The 15,567-nt window shown below is 33.5% G+C and overlaps 1 long non-coding RNA gene across 2 annotated transcripts in view; it reads left to right on the forward strand.

Annotated features, from left to right (window-relative positions):
* The first annotated feature begins 3,482 nt into the window (after positions 1 to 3,482).
* The window catches only part of LOC100938574 (uncharacterized), a 78,468-nt gene continuing 66,383 nt past the window's right edge, over positions 3,483 to 15,567 (forward strand). Inside the window, exon 1 of one of the 2 annotated variants that reach the window (XR_008510916.1) lies at positions 3,483 to 3,746. This is a non-coding gene — a long non-coding RNA (uncharacterized LOC100938574). The remainder of the gene's footprint in view (positions 3,747 to 15,567) is intronic. The other variant, XR_008510918.1, reaches the window with a different exon arrangement.

The following is a 15,567-nucleotide window of genomic DNA, read 5'->3' on the forward strand; positions in this document are numbered from 1 at the left end:
GAGGTTGCAGTGAGAGGAGATCACGCCACTGCACTCCAGCCTGGGCGACAGAGCGAGACTCCGTCTCAAAAAAATAAATAAATAAAAGTTTAACAGTTGGATTGATTCAAAATCTGGTTTTCTTGGGAGAAGGAGGCCATCAGAAGAAAAACAGGGCAAGAAAATTCAGGACACTGTATGAAATCATGAATCATGAACTCTAAGAGAGAATGAAGTATGAAAGGAAAGGGGAGAAAAGGAATGAAGGGGGTGATAGATAAGGAGAAAATGTAGACACCAAAGGATTGAAGGTATCGGAGAAGCTGAAAAACAAAACATAGTGATAAAGAGTTGGAAACATTGAAGATGGTGATTAGAAAGTAGGTGGTCTAGGCTGGGCACTGTGGCTCACGCCTGTAATCCCAGCACTTTGGGAGGCCGAGACAGGTGGATCATCTGAGGTCGGGAGTTCAAGACCAGCCTGACCAACATGGAGAAACCACATCTCTACTAAAATGGCTAAATACAAAATGGCTAAAATACAAAATTAGCCAGGCGTGGTGGCGTGCGCCTGTATCCCCAGCTACTCGGGAGGCTGAGGCAGGAGAATCGCTTGAACACGGGAGGCGGATGTTGGGGTGAGCCGAGATTGTGCCATTGCACTCCAGCCTGTGCAACAAGAGCAAAACTCCATCTCAAAAAAAGAAAAAATAAATAAATAATAAAATAAAAATTTCCAAGCTTTAACACATGAGCATCGGTGATTGTCATGGGGAGTGGCGGTGAACCTCATCGAAATTGAGGAAGTTGCTGAACTGAGACATTAGAGTGTTGAATAGATTGCCCTTGTGAACACTGAACTAAAGCAGGGCTAGAGACAAAAAAGGAAATCTGAAAAACAGTAAATGAGAGGAATGAAGGAGAAGTTGGTAGACGACGGCAGAGAGGAGTGAGGTAAGTGTGTGCTAATACCATGACCATCAGTTTAGTTAGTATAAGTGTTGTATGTGATTGATTTAGACCAATATTAGGGAGACTCTGTGGTCTCATAATAATTTTCCTACTTGTTCTCCAGTGTCTGATTCACTTTTTTAGACTATATTTTAAAGTGCTAAGTTTTTAAAAAATATGTTCGCATTATCTCACCAGATTTATTTCTGATCTGTTGTGTACCAGTGAATAGGTCACTGAAGGCCAAAAAAAAAAAAAATCAAATATTTATCTCATCTCTACTGTGATGGGCATTATGCAGGATTAAAATATAACAAGATACAGCTCAGTCTTTGAAATATTTGCAATATAATAGAGAAGCTTATTTGATGAAGATAAGGATAACATAACGTAATCACATGCTCACTATATGAGAGGGCTGACCTGGAAGGGTTCGGGACAGCATGAGGTAGGTGATTGGATTGTGGATTGTTCAGGAAAGTAAGTAGCACTTATGGAAAGAAGCAAAAGTATTCAAAACAGAAGAGGACTAAAAACTCTCTTCCGATGCTATCTGGGACCTGCCTAACCTGTCCTATAGGATACTCTGAGCAACAGCAATGTGTGCTTTAGAAAGTGCAGGTGAAGATGCAGTTGCACTTCAGTAATCACCTCCCGTCTACAAACAAACCACACAAGGGTTGCGGGAGCCAATGCAAATTTCCCATTTGTATGATTACAGCTGCTGCAGGAGGGTTACAATTCAGGAAACTCCTTGGTGGCTCTTGATATCTGGCTGAAATGGAATTTTTGACACTATTTTTGAAATGATCCGGTACTTATTCTGCTAAACAGCGGGTTTCAGATTTTGAACCAGCAGTAGGACTCCTTAAGACCCAGGCTGATGTTCTGAGAGCATGTGCCCCTTCAACTGATGTGGAAGCTCCTATGATTGCAAGACCCTGTGTGAGGCTGCTTGTAGGGCCCCAAGATAAATATGGTTCCATGACTGCTCCTCTGATGCCTATTTCCAGTCCCTTATGGGTCAATTAATGGTATGATCTGGGTCTGAACCAAACAGACCCAGACAATGACATGACCACAGTTAATATTCCATATTTATGCCAAAATATTCTAATATATTAGACCAGAAAAAAAAATGGAAAAATCAAGTCATATTTAACACTGTGATGAGAATCCATATAGTGTGTAAAACAGATAAGAGCTCGTTTGAATCACATGCTACCAGCTACCACTTACATAATACTGAGTAGTATACACCTCATTTCCTCATCAGTGAAATCAGCAAAATAGAATAATTGACTCACTAACAGTTGTGAGAATTGAATGAGGGGCTCTAAAGGGTTTTGCACATTACTTGACATACAGTAGGAAGGAACCTATAAGTGACAACCATCATTATTTGGAAGGACACATACCTAGTTGGAAAAAGTAGGCATGGAATCAGCCACTCGGGTTCAAATCCAGGCACTACCATGGTAGTAAAACATTTGAGTCTGTTTTTGCCGAGGAGAAATGAAAGTAGTCAAACTTATTCTATGGGTTGTATAATTATTGAATTAAATGAGAAGGTAACTGGCTCTTAGTAGGTACGTAAGACAGAGCAAACTAGTATTTATTTCAGTGTTTCCTTCATTTATTTTGCATAACACGGTGGATCAGGGTTATGAAGAAAGTCATTACTGTCAGAGGCTACCTTCCTCACCTTTAACATAGGGAATGTGAGATTTGATGACTTCTAAGGTAGTTTACAGCCTCTAAATCTTTACAAACACATTTAAGTATTTTTAAGGAATTAGGTGAATTAAAGAATCCTAGCATAACTAAAAAATACCTTCTGACTGGCAGTTTTCTGGACATTCTGCCTTACCAAAAATGGTAAATTAAAGAGTGGCTTTGATGGAGAAATATATTTCTTCTTTATCCCTTCTTAATTAAAGCCCCTTATTTGATTTGTTTTGATGTTGTTGCCTTTTATTATTTTCCAGAGTTATTTCTACCCCTCCTTTCTCCAAAATGTAATAATTACTCAAAAGTTAATTCTGTTTTTGGTGTCACTAATGAACAATTTAGTTTGTTAGTTTAGAACTGCAATAAAGTCTCTGTAAATGTAAAAATAAAATTTGAAAATGCATCATTGAAAATAATTGATTTTGTGCTGCAAAACATGACAGTTCTGCAAAGGAATATGATGATAATTTACTTTCTGTCACTTCCAAAGTTAACTGAAGGGAGAAAAAAATACAAAAAACATTTTTCTGACAGGCAAACAGGCAAATTATAGACAAAACCGCAGGGCAGGGGGATAAAAAGAAAAAAGAAATCTTAAAAAAGCTGAGCTTCCAATCACCTCCCACCAGTCTCTGTGAAGGATGACTTCAGTCCCTTTCTTAACTAATTCTGTCACTGTAAAATCCTACAGTCATTCTTCCACACATAAAGGACAAATAAGCTCAAGAGGAGGATCTAGATGCTTTCAGTTTTAACTATTCACCAATGGTGGAAAAGGCAGAATGCCTAAGCTATGTCTTTGTGGCCAATAGGATAGCTCTGTATCTCTCACATGACTCACTGCCCCTGTCTTTCACATGGGCTGTAATTTAGTTCAATTCAGAACTGCAGATAGTACAGCTTCCACAGGAGCAAGGGATGTCTGAGCACAAGTGGCTGAGTTCCGAGTGACTTTATGAAGCACTTTCTACCTTCCTCTCCGGCATGAAAACAGGGATTCTGCACCTGCATCATGGACAGTCTGGCAAAAGCCTCTGCTCTGCCTCCGGGGACAAGAAACTAGAGCAAATAACCATTTTGAAATTGTAAGTATACCTTTCTTTCCGTCAAGTGTACTGATTAAAATAGTTTTATGTCATAAACATCCAATATTTGAAGATTTCTTAAGGGTACTCTTTCATGTGTATATTGAAGGGTATTCAGCTGGCAGGAAAATATTCCAGGGACAATTGTTGCATACTTTATTCTCTTAAGGATAAACAATTAAAAATAAAAGTCAGGCATTCCAAAGAGTAGCTGTAGGAGGCTGTGCGCCGGAACATCGCTCTAGTGTGCTGCTTTGTTCATAAGAAAAAATGAAGGCACACGCATATGTACTTAGTTCACTTCTTTTTGCTCTTTATGTCTAATCAGATTTGCTCTGTCCCCAAGAAAAATAAAAGACAAACTTTGCTGACTCCACTGACAAGGGCACCATAGACTTTCCAGACATCTGACAGTTATTATAATTAGCTATGAAAGACTGCAAAGACACTTGGGGGCAAATAGCTCTTAAATTCTGAACAATGGCTTCAAGCCAGGGCTTTCTTTATATGTTTTTTTAACCACCACTTTTAATTTTATAATAAAGATAGAGACTGAACTGGTTTCAGTGTTGTAGTCCACACAATGTGAAATAAAGTCCCAGCAGAAGTGAAGGCGACTGAAAGTGGCCAGTGCAAAGACAGAAGGAAAAGACAGCTTTCTGTCTTAGGATCTAGCCTTCCATGTATAAAGATTTTTTTTTTTTTTTTTTGAAATTCCTAATAGGGTGGAGTGAGGATGTGGGGGTGGGGAGGAAGCATGCGGAAGCTTCTTTATAGAAGAATGCTTGAAGAATAAAATAATTTGGCATTTCTTCTTGCTAGCAAGCAAAAGATATGATTAGCATCTAAGTTCCTTACATTCATAGTGAGGTTTTTTGATGGAGTTTCAAACAGAAGCAACATACAATGCAGTTTTTAAATTTATAAAATAATTGGAAACAAATGGATAGAATGTTCCTGTATTACTGCTTTCTTTTTATATTCAGCTAGAGTAATCTAGCAATGCATTATGCCTTTACTTTTAGAATTATCCACATCCTTAAAAAGTTATAAGCTAAGTCTTATAAGAAATTAAAAGGCAAATCACACCAGTGTGATTATGACTGATGAAGATTTTGAATGACAAAGCCTCCAACAAAAAGAGTTTGTGAAAAACATTGTCCTCCTCATTTTTAAAAGAGAATATTAACTCCATCAATTATTGAAAGAAATTATTCAAAGGCTCCAGACATAACTAATTATGGCTTAAAGAGAGCTGCCAGAGCAGAGCCTGTGTTCTAATTATAAAAGTCCAAGACGTTAGGATTCATTTTGTTAAGGAGGACTTGAAAATAAATACAAATTTTCACATAATCTTATAAAAATACACCATTTTTTTCTTTGTCTGCTCTCATGTTATCTACACCTCCCCCACCGCCGCCCACTGTGTGCTGAGACACCTGAAGGCTAGACATAATGATCAACAGAGCTCCAGCCTGTCTGGACTCCAGCCAGATTTTTTTCCCCTTCTACAATCAAGGAGCTTGCACGCAATGCATGCCGAGCCTATTCCACTGCTATGTGCAGATCCGGGATGGAAGTCTTACACATACTGCGGAAAGATTAAAGACAACAATATCCCCTTTCTCTTACCCTAGACAGCCTCAATTTTTAACCCTTTCATTACCTTTGAAACCAAGACGTCTTACCCATTCAAAGGCAGGTCTCAAGGGACTTTGCAACTCCCGAACCGTATCATACAGATGCACATGCCTCATTTGGTGTAGAAATCTCATCTCAACAGATCTTATCAGAATATTTTAGGAACTAATAGTGTGCTAACTAAACATAACGTAATTTGTTTGTGTGGGGAATGCATTTTTGAATGAACTTACGCTGCATGAAATCTGGAACAAGTCAAAGGTCTGTAGAAAGATTCTTGCAAACCTTGCAGAAGGTTATATACCATTTCTGATGATGCTGTTCTTTAAGCATCTTTCTCTCTCTCTCTCTCACACACACATACATACACACACGCTCGCTCTCTTTTCTCTTTCTCTATCTCAAGATGCACACACTCAACCAGGAAATTATATCATTATATCACACAGAAATTCAGGTTAGCTGGTGATGTCATCATATATAAAATTTTGCCTTTGTGGGCAACATTTTCAATCACCTAATAGCTAATGTATGTTGGGTGTGTGCCCATAGGAAGTTCACGTGCTCGTGGGGTTAACCGACACCCACAGGAAAGGACTATTTTATTTGCAGCTATCTTTCTTTTGAAGATGTGTTTATGGGGCAGGATGGGTATGTTTATCAAGATACATGTAGTCAGAGTTTCCTGGTTCTAGGAAGCCTTATTAATATGCTGTTTGAACATTTGAAAGGTGGCTGAATTTCAATGATATAAATAGGATGTAGAAATGGTGAGCATTTTGAAATCAAGTTGGATAAAAATGCTACAATACTTCAATTTATTATGACTTGGTGTTTTTTATTCGCCACTTAACGTTTTGTAACAATTAAATCCTTTTTACTTTTAACTTATTTCTTTAGGAGAGAATAATTTTATACCAATGATTAGAAGTAATGCTCTCTCATGTGCTTTTATAAGGGTGTATCTATGGATTAGATAATAGTTGAATTAACTTTCGTGTGAGCTAGTTCAGTGTTTGTACTTATATTCAAGTCTGTTTTATGGGTCTTACACTGGATAGTTACTCACCAAACATGTGCTCAGATTTTTATTAATGCACACATTTCAGTACATTATTTTATTTCACTCTAATAAAGTTTAATACTTTTACCAAAACATAGTGCCAGATTTGAGATGTAGATATAGAACAACTCTGTATACATTCTACCCCTTAACTACCAAGTTTTGATGTGTAATTTAAATTAATCTTCATTAGAATAGAATGACTGCTATACTTACTAGTTTTTACATACCACATATCTGATACATAATTTTTAAAATTTTGGAATTTGCTCTTAATACTTCTTCATTCTTGCATACTAAAAAGCAATTAATCTGAAAGGATTTTCAAAGCATATATGTATAAACAGCCTACGTATATGTCAACAAATTAATAAGATTCATTTTGCCAATGTATTGTGTGATTGTTTTAAAACAAATGAAAAAATGTTTTGTTCTTTTTCTGCTTTCATGTTACTATTGTTAAGAAAAGTATGTAGCTAAAGAATTGACACATTTTGTACTTAGAGAAAACAAGCTACACAAGTTAGATGACAGTCTATAGGGTAAGACTCCACTATGAACTAATAAACAACTTCTTTAAGAAATTGTTGGCCTAACTCTATAATTTTGACATAAACAGTTCTTCCAACATATAGTGGAAGATTGATGATTAATTATATAATTTCCTTATCAAAGATTAAAATGGGCAAATAGTTGTGTTTAAATTTTACCTACTTTCAAAAAACAATACATGACATTGCCCATCGGGTACAGGTTACTGAAAAGGCATCTTTCAAAGACAAGAAGATAATGGACTTGATTGAAATGGTTGAACTACGTAACGCCAATTCAAGAACAAATGGTTTTTCAGAGCATAACGGAGAAAGAACAATTTACTATAGTACAGTTTATTCTTCTTACACAATGGCAATGATTTATCTGAAATGGCAGAACAAACATAGTAGATATACAAAAACAACCAATGGGCATTTTATGTCAAAGATACGTCAAGAGGCTTTTGTTTCACATATTAGAATATTTTAATCCAAGTATTTATCTGAAGACTTAGTTTAAATCTACATCCTTGTTTAGCATGTGCTGGTATTATGATCATGTATGTCTCTGACATGCATGTAGCATATTTAGTATATATAAATATGTATATATATATATAATGTCTTTGAATATAGTCTTCTGACCCCAAATAATTGTTGTCACTTTATAATAAGAGTTCTTGAAGACTACTAATGTATTTCAATACAATAAAATTCAGATTGCGATATCAACTAGCTATGTCTATACTAGCAGAAGGGCATTATCAGATATTGGATGAATTAATGTATTGATGTTATAATTACCACAAATACCTCATGTCAAAAAACAAAATCAAAAGATATGACTCTAATTTGACAAACAGTATAAAATGTGATTTTTAAAACCATCTCTGTTTCTTACTACCATGAAAATGATTTGCAAAAGAAGACTCAACACTTAAAATTTCTCTTCATGAAAAGAGAATTTTTTTTTTAACTTAGCCTTTAGGCATAAGGCCTGAAATTATTGTGAGTAGATACCTGAGTACTGTGCAGAGAATGCACAGGAACCTCAAGTTGCGATGAGAAAACAAGGGAAACTGGTTTGGCTGCTTTATGTTTCAAATTTTATTCTTGCAATCCTACATGATGACAATACTCAAAATTAATTTGAGTGAAAACTATCAAAGTTATTTTCACAATTTTCAAAAGATCCACTGTCTTGTTGACACTCTATGAAGGAAAAGTGTTCTAAAAATGATTGAATGTTCTACTGAGTGAAACTCAGTCAAGCTCAGTGAGGCGCTGGGGTCAAATGGGCTCATGAATCACAGATAGGAAATGAACTGTGTATTGCATATTTGAAAGTTTAAAAAGAAACATTTGGGATATTTTACCGTAAACAGATTTTGGTTTGATTTCTGGTACATCTTTTTAAACATCAAGCCTGCAGTTCAGCTGAAATAACTTTTTATATGTATAGCTAAGACCAGATGGCCACGTGCTCCTTTCTTATTTAGATGAGACTTTTCCTTTCAATAACATCTTTCTTCCTGACCTGCTTAAAAATTCCAGCGAATGAAATCAGCACAGGATTTTCAATTCTAATTGACCATGTGCAGAGGAAGGGCCAGTAGAGAAATCAGTAGAGGCATTGTGAGGCTCACTGCCTCAGTTTTGTCTTTGTGTTTTACCATTACAAGCCAATCTAGACTAATCAAAAGCGTTTAATTTTTATTAATATTAATATAGCTGCAAGATTCGTCTTCAATGAAAATTATTTGAGTTGGCTTTTTCTATCATTTTATCACAAGTAATTTTTTGAAGTTATTATTCGCTTACACAGTTTCAACTGTCTAGTAAGTACTTTATTGGTTAAAAAATAAAATATTGGTTGAACTAAGATGAAAGATTGATTGTACTAAATTAATTTTTCTTGTTATTTAAAAAACATTATTTTTGGAAGATACATATGCTTTTTAAATTTACCATGAAAATATTCACTATATAATATTCTTGGTTCATTATTTGTATAGTCATTTTATAAAGAAAATATTTTTATGTAAATTTTATTTGAACTTGGACCAGTAAAAAAAATCAAGAATAGAAGGTGATCTCCATATTCAGTATAGCTCAGCGAATTACGTATGTATTAAAAGTGAGCATCTAAGTTCCCAGATTTTTTTTCTTTTTGAAAAATTCTTGACTCGAATAATTATCTTTATAATTTATTTATTACTGCAAAGAGTCAAAGATTTTTTTAAAAGACATTTATTATTCAAATGGTGAAAATACTAGATGAAAACAAGTTATCCAGACATATTGACATTTGTTTGCCTAATAAAGATAGAAAAAACCATAAACCAAAGGTGTATACTTTAAAAATATATAATAGAGTTAAGAAAAACTCCAAATTAATTATCAGGGTTTTTGAAGTGGTCTCAGAGCAACACTCTATCTGATTTGGTGTTCTTTGCTCATTCTTCATCAGGTACCTTATATCTCAAGCAAATCTATTAGTTGTCCAAAAATATGTGCTGCCTAATCATCAAAAGCCATGTTTTTTAAATTGTTTGAAAAGTGCAAGCCTTATGAATGATAAGATCAATTATAATTTTTTTAATCAAAATTTCAGAGAAACCTGAACTGTATTTGTTCATGGGATTCACAAATATAAAGGCATGTTCTAAGCCACCAAAATATGAAGTAAATTCTTTATGAACATGGAAAATTTAAATATCTGAGATCGTCTTTTATATATGTGGGTGTATATATATATATTCATTCTATGTAGACAGAATATATTATATATGTATATATGTGTGTGTTCTGCGAATCAATTTGTGCTTCCAAAATATAAGAATTTTCCAATATTTGATGATTTTCCCATCAATTTAGGAATTATAAAAACCCATTAGAAAAATTAAGGGCAGTGATTTAGCCAATTCTTGTTTTCCTACCTCAAATAAATACAATATTTTTAGAAACTTAAGAAATCAAACAAAATATACACAAAAAAGCATAAAAGTATTACATTATACAAATTTCTAGCTTTGCTTTACTTTTAGAACTATACATTTTAATAGTGCTGAATCTAAGTTTGTTGGTCAGAGGTAATGGATAATAGAATCTTGGGGAAAAAAACAGTAAAATTACATTGGTGTTATAATTTCAGATAGTTGAAGCTAAGATGTTCTGGACAGATAGGTTTAAATAAGGAATAGAACTCTTGAGCTACTCCCATTTTTCTCCTTTTCCGTGTTACTCTGGAAAAATTGGTCTTGATTCTGCAAGATTGTAGATAATCAAAAATATTACATAAAATAAGAAACACTTTCTACTTATCTTTGAAATAAGTTTGGGTACTTTTATTTGTGTGGGGTCATGGTTGAGATTTACTGCTCTGTTTGTTTCCATGTATCCTGATTCTGTAGGCGAACAGAGCATAAAAAAACAGGGCCAGTTAGGGAAGCTTTGCAATCGTGCAAAATGTCTGCCCCTTGCTATATCCTCTTTCCTGTTCTCTAAGACTGTGACAATCAGTTAGGAACAGCAATCCTTGAGAAACCCAGGCCTCTTTTAACTCTCCAGGGACACTACTTCTATCTGTTTTCATGCTCCTTCTAAAGGATCCTCCTTCAGACTATAGCACACTTCCTGAACTTCCACCCAGTTTGCTACATTCCCAGTCATTTCTGCTTAGTTAGGACTTTGCCTCACCCTCAATGGTGCTCTTTATGTTTCACATGCAGAGCTGTCTTCTTAAATTTTTGTTTTAAAATGTTATATTTTTAACTCTAAGGGAAACAGGGTTAACAGGGTAGACATGACATCAAAAGGATAAATGTAGGGACCGACGCAGATGTCTTTGGCATTCTGAAAATCTGCAGTGTAGTAGACAGAATAATACGATTACACTGAATTTGATTGGGCAGCTCTCACTTCTGGTTCATGAAGTGTGCCCACTTCAGAGTGGAAGGCTTCTCTCAACTAATGCACTTGAAGTAGATGCTCGACTCATTCTTGTGGTTTATACTTGATTCGGTATATTTCCTGTAGGGAAATTACTGTTTTAACTTAAAGGAACTAACTTCTCCTTCAGCAAATGTTGGACTAGAAAAATAAAAGACAATTATGAAAAGAGGAGACTATGTCAATAAGAATATCAGGGTGTAAACTGTATCAAATAATTCGAAATTAGGAGAGTGTGTCAAAAATTGGTTATAGACATTTTTATTATACCTATGAATTATCAAGAAACTCGTGAAAATACAACCACTGTGTGATGGGAAAACAGAAGTAAAAATTCCTCGCAAGGTTTTAAGTATTAATTTAATTGCTTTAAAAACATTTATAAAAGAGACATAATTCACTGATTTGTATAATTGTTTGATTGGCTTGTTATTATTAGTTATCTATTCAAAATATATTGGGAGAAAATGAAACACTCAGTCACTACTCTGGTTATTATGAGCCACTTTACAAAGTGCCTCTTGCCCTGAAAAGAGTTAACGATTTAAACTGACAACAGTGACTATGAAGAAATTCATTATTTGGTTAGTCTGAGGACAGAAAGGGGTTAATTTTTCAAATCTTTGTGAAGGGGGCAGTCGGGGGAAACTGAAAGATAAAAACCAAACCAAAGACTAAGCTGCTAGTGATTTGGTTGTATTTATGGATTATACTACATATTGAAAAGAGGAAAATCAGAGCTGTAAGATGACGCTGCAGGGGTCGTCTGGACTTTTCACTGAGTCCAAAGTCTATTTAGTCAATGCTTATTAAGGACTGGTTTTGACCTTTGCCCTTCTCACTCCTCCCTGTTCCAGGTGCAACATTTTTGCAAGTGCTTGACCATTATTAGACACTATGTGCAAACTTTAATTGTGAACGGAGTGTGTTGAACATAGCAAATAATCCAGTAGCTATGATGCTCACATTTTTATTAAAAAGTTTAAAAACTCAGTAAACTTAGATTCGTTTCCTTTTATAATTAATAAATAGTGCATATTGCTCTTCTTCAAGATATAAGGCTATTCAAGTGCAACTTACATTTAAACCAGATTAGTACATTTGTTGTTAGAATGAATTCTTGTAAGAATATATCTAAAATAGTGATTTCTATTTAAGCTACTTTACTTTGAGGGGGACATAGAAAACTTTATATAATTATTTCCTCTATGTTTTCACACATACACTTTTAGTAATAAATAAAGCTCTTCTATTCCAGGCTTATATTTGTTTAAAGGATTAATTTTATTTTTAAAAATTATAAACTAAGAGATGAATACACAAACTACTTTAGTGTTTTTAGTGAACAATTTTTACTACAACACTTCATAAAATATATTTATGTATTTACATGGTGTTTGATAAATATAAATGAACATCCATTTATACATACTAATTAATAGATATTTTTTAACAAACGAACCATATATATATGCCTCTAAAATCTAATGTTTTTTATATATAACATGCATAAACATATGAAATGACTCTATATTAACTATATAAACATAAAAAGGGGAAATAAAGTTTTGCAAGTATTGGATTACATTAATAACATTCAGAATTTTATTTTACTTTTCTGCTGAATGCTTTGTTTAGCAAAAAATTATCCAAATTACATAAATTCATGTATTTTAAATACATGGTTTTGAATTGTGAAGAAATAAAATATCTAACTTGAGGAAAAGGTTGGTTTTAAAATTTCACTGGAGAAATAATATATAAGCATTTCTTTTAGCTAGAATTTTAAAATATAGAAGAAACTTTATTTTACATTTTGAAATATTTTAAACTACACAGAAAAGTAAAGCAATATGATATACATATCCATATTTCCACCACCAAGATTTATAATTTATAATATTTTGCTATACTTACCCCCAAATTATTAAAAAAAGAACTATTTATATACAATTGAAGACTCCCATCCTCATTTCATATCCTGATTTCCCTCTGGCTATGGAAGTAATCACTATCTCATAGTTTGCCACTTATCTTTCTTATCTCTATTTTTACATTTTAATCACCTACATATCAGAAACAATAAAAAGAATGAGGTATCAAATATAAAATTCCTAACTAGTTTTTAAATTTGTCTTTAAGTTATTGAAATTTTTCAAATAAATATATTCATTGGATACTGTACTTATTAATATATTTTTAGTTTAAAACCATAACGTTGATTAAAGATTTAAATTAAAAGATCTTTCTACCTGCTTCAACTAACTTTCATGGTTGCAGAAATTGAGAAAATATGCCTCATACCTTTCTTTTATTCAAATTCTTTGGAATTAAGTCTTACATTTTAGCTATTTTTATGTTACATAAGGAATTGGTAATATGGTTAAAATATTATTCTTTAACATTATTTCTGTTTCTCCCATTTGTTGTTTTCATAAAGAAGAATGTATTACAGTTAGCTCTATGCATTAATTTTCATATGCCACACTCTCAAAGGATATTGTAAGGTGCTTATTGTAAAATATTCTAACAATCCATAAGAATTGTCTTTTGTTGGCCAAGAAAATAGCACCAATATCATAGTTAAAGAAAGAGCATTGACAGTAGGGTTGCTTTTTGGAACTAGATTTTCCTTTAAAAAGGGGCAAACGCAATTCTGAACAAGTGTACTGAAACCAAGATCCTTATTTGAATACAGTATTACTGCAGATTTACATGAACCATGTGGTAGTGCATTGCCATACAAACCTCTAATGCTCTGTGTCTGCCACAGTGTCAAAGTAGAAATCTGCATCAGCACATTTCCTATCATGTATGATCCTTAACATAATCTATAGACAAAAAAGTTCAGATGTACGTAAAGGTGAGTTTAAATGATTTGCCCCCTATTAATACTTCCCTCACTAATTAAATTATCTAGGTAGCAATATATTAAGAGATACCTATAGTCAATTTAAAACTTTAGTCAAGATCTTAACGCCTAAAACATGTAAGCAACTGTACTACCTTTGTTAGATATTTGAGATTGCTATCCACCTAAACTATCTTCAACTCACATTTATTAACTACGAGTTGTTTCAAAATTGGACAATTAGTATCCACTAGTAAATATTTACTCCAGACAATGTTTGGGCTAACATGGTCTAAAGATGAAGACAGGTGAATATGAAAGACTCCATTTTTTCTCAGGTTCAGAGAGAGTATGTTATAGCCCTCGATAAATGTGACTCCTGACTTTTTACACTAGATCTACGTAAAAAATGCTGATGCAATGATTGCAGCCATACCATTTATCAAAAGAACATATTATTACTGTACAATAATATATTTAAAATTCTTTATTCTGTGAGTTTTGTATGCCAAGTCATTTATTCAAAGGCATCACATTTTTGCTATAAAATAAATTCAAGAATATGGAAAGCTGTTTTTTAAAGGCTCTCTTCTTATAATTTGGCCAAAAGAACTTGAAATATGTTTACTAAATATTTATTTTTTTTTCTTTTTCTTGGACATTTGTATCTTTATTAGACTTAAAAAGCTACCAATACTCTTTCCTCCAGATAATTACATAGTCAGTGTCTATTATTTCGGTATTTTTTGTTTTCTTCTCCACAATTTTGGTCAGTTAATTAACTGTCTTTCAGAATACCTATGTGTGTTTCTCATGGTAAAATAGCAAATAAGAAAAGCACTGGATAAGGAGTCAGAAGACATGTTATTCAACAGCTGGGTGGCTCTTTTTGGACCTCATTTTCCTTATCAGTAATTTAGAGATGTAGGGCTGGTGGATCTCCAAGGTCTTAGGACGTATCTCTACATGATTATCTAAAAATGGGACCATTAACCAATTAATAAATTCTGAGCTCTCAAAATAATCTCTATATTATACATGTGCCAAGTGGTCCATCCTATTTAAAATGTGGTCTCACTTATTCAAGGTTATTCTCTTTTAGTATTTAATTTTCATATTTTAAACTTATTTGTATATGAACTTTGGTTCCTATCTGTGTCTTCTGAAAAGCATTCTTCACCAGAATCTGCTGATTTTCTCTATGAAGTATCACTTGTAAAATCACATAGCTTAAAAGGATCTTATTCAATTCTGATAATGCATTTTACAGATAAGCCAAGTAAAGTCAGGAAACAGCATGGGCACATATTTGTAAAGATTCTTTTGGGGTAGAAATTATTCTCTGCAAATTCTGTAATAATATGGAACCATTGGGTAGCTCAAAAAAAGAAAAGATTCACTGCAGGATAGATTTTAGCTATTATTACTGAAACCACATGATATGACTGTGGGGAGTTTCCAACTGCTGATTTAGACATTAATACTAAGAGTTACAAAATGGATGTCCTCAGAGTATTATCAAATTTATTATGTTTTAAGTTAGCACTACCATTATTTTTTATTATAGGAAAGTTGATCATTGAGTGACTGTTGCCAACACTTTTACCCTGAATTTTATCATTGCAAACTTAACTCAGATTTCTTATTTCTGAATAAATGACAATAAGTTATAAATTCTCTTGCTAATTCAGACCATGCTTTAGGTTTAAATTGGTTTATAACTGCAATGTACATATAATGAACTTCCATTAATAGTAAGCACAAGGGATGGAACTTATAGAT

This window comes from Pongo abelii, chromosome 1 (assembly GCF_028885655.2).
Source record: "Pongo abelii isolate AG06213 chromosome 1, NHGRI_mPonAbe1-v2.0_pri, whole genome shotgun sequence".
Lineage (NCBI taxonomy): Eukaryota > Metazoa > Chordata > Mammalia > Primates > Hominidae > Pongo > Pongo abelii.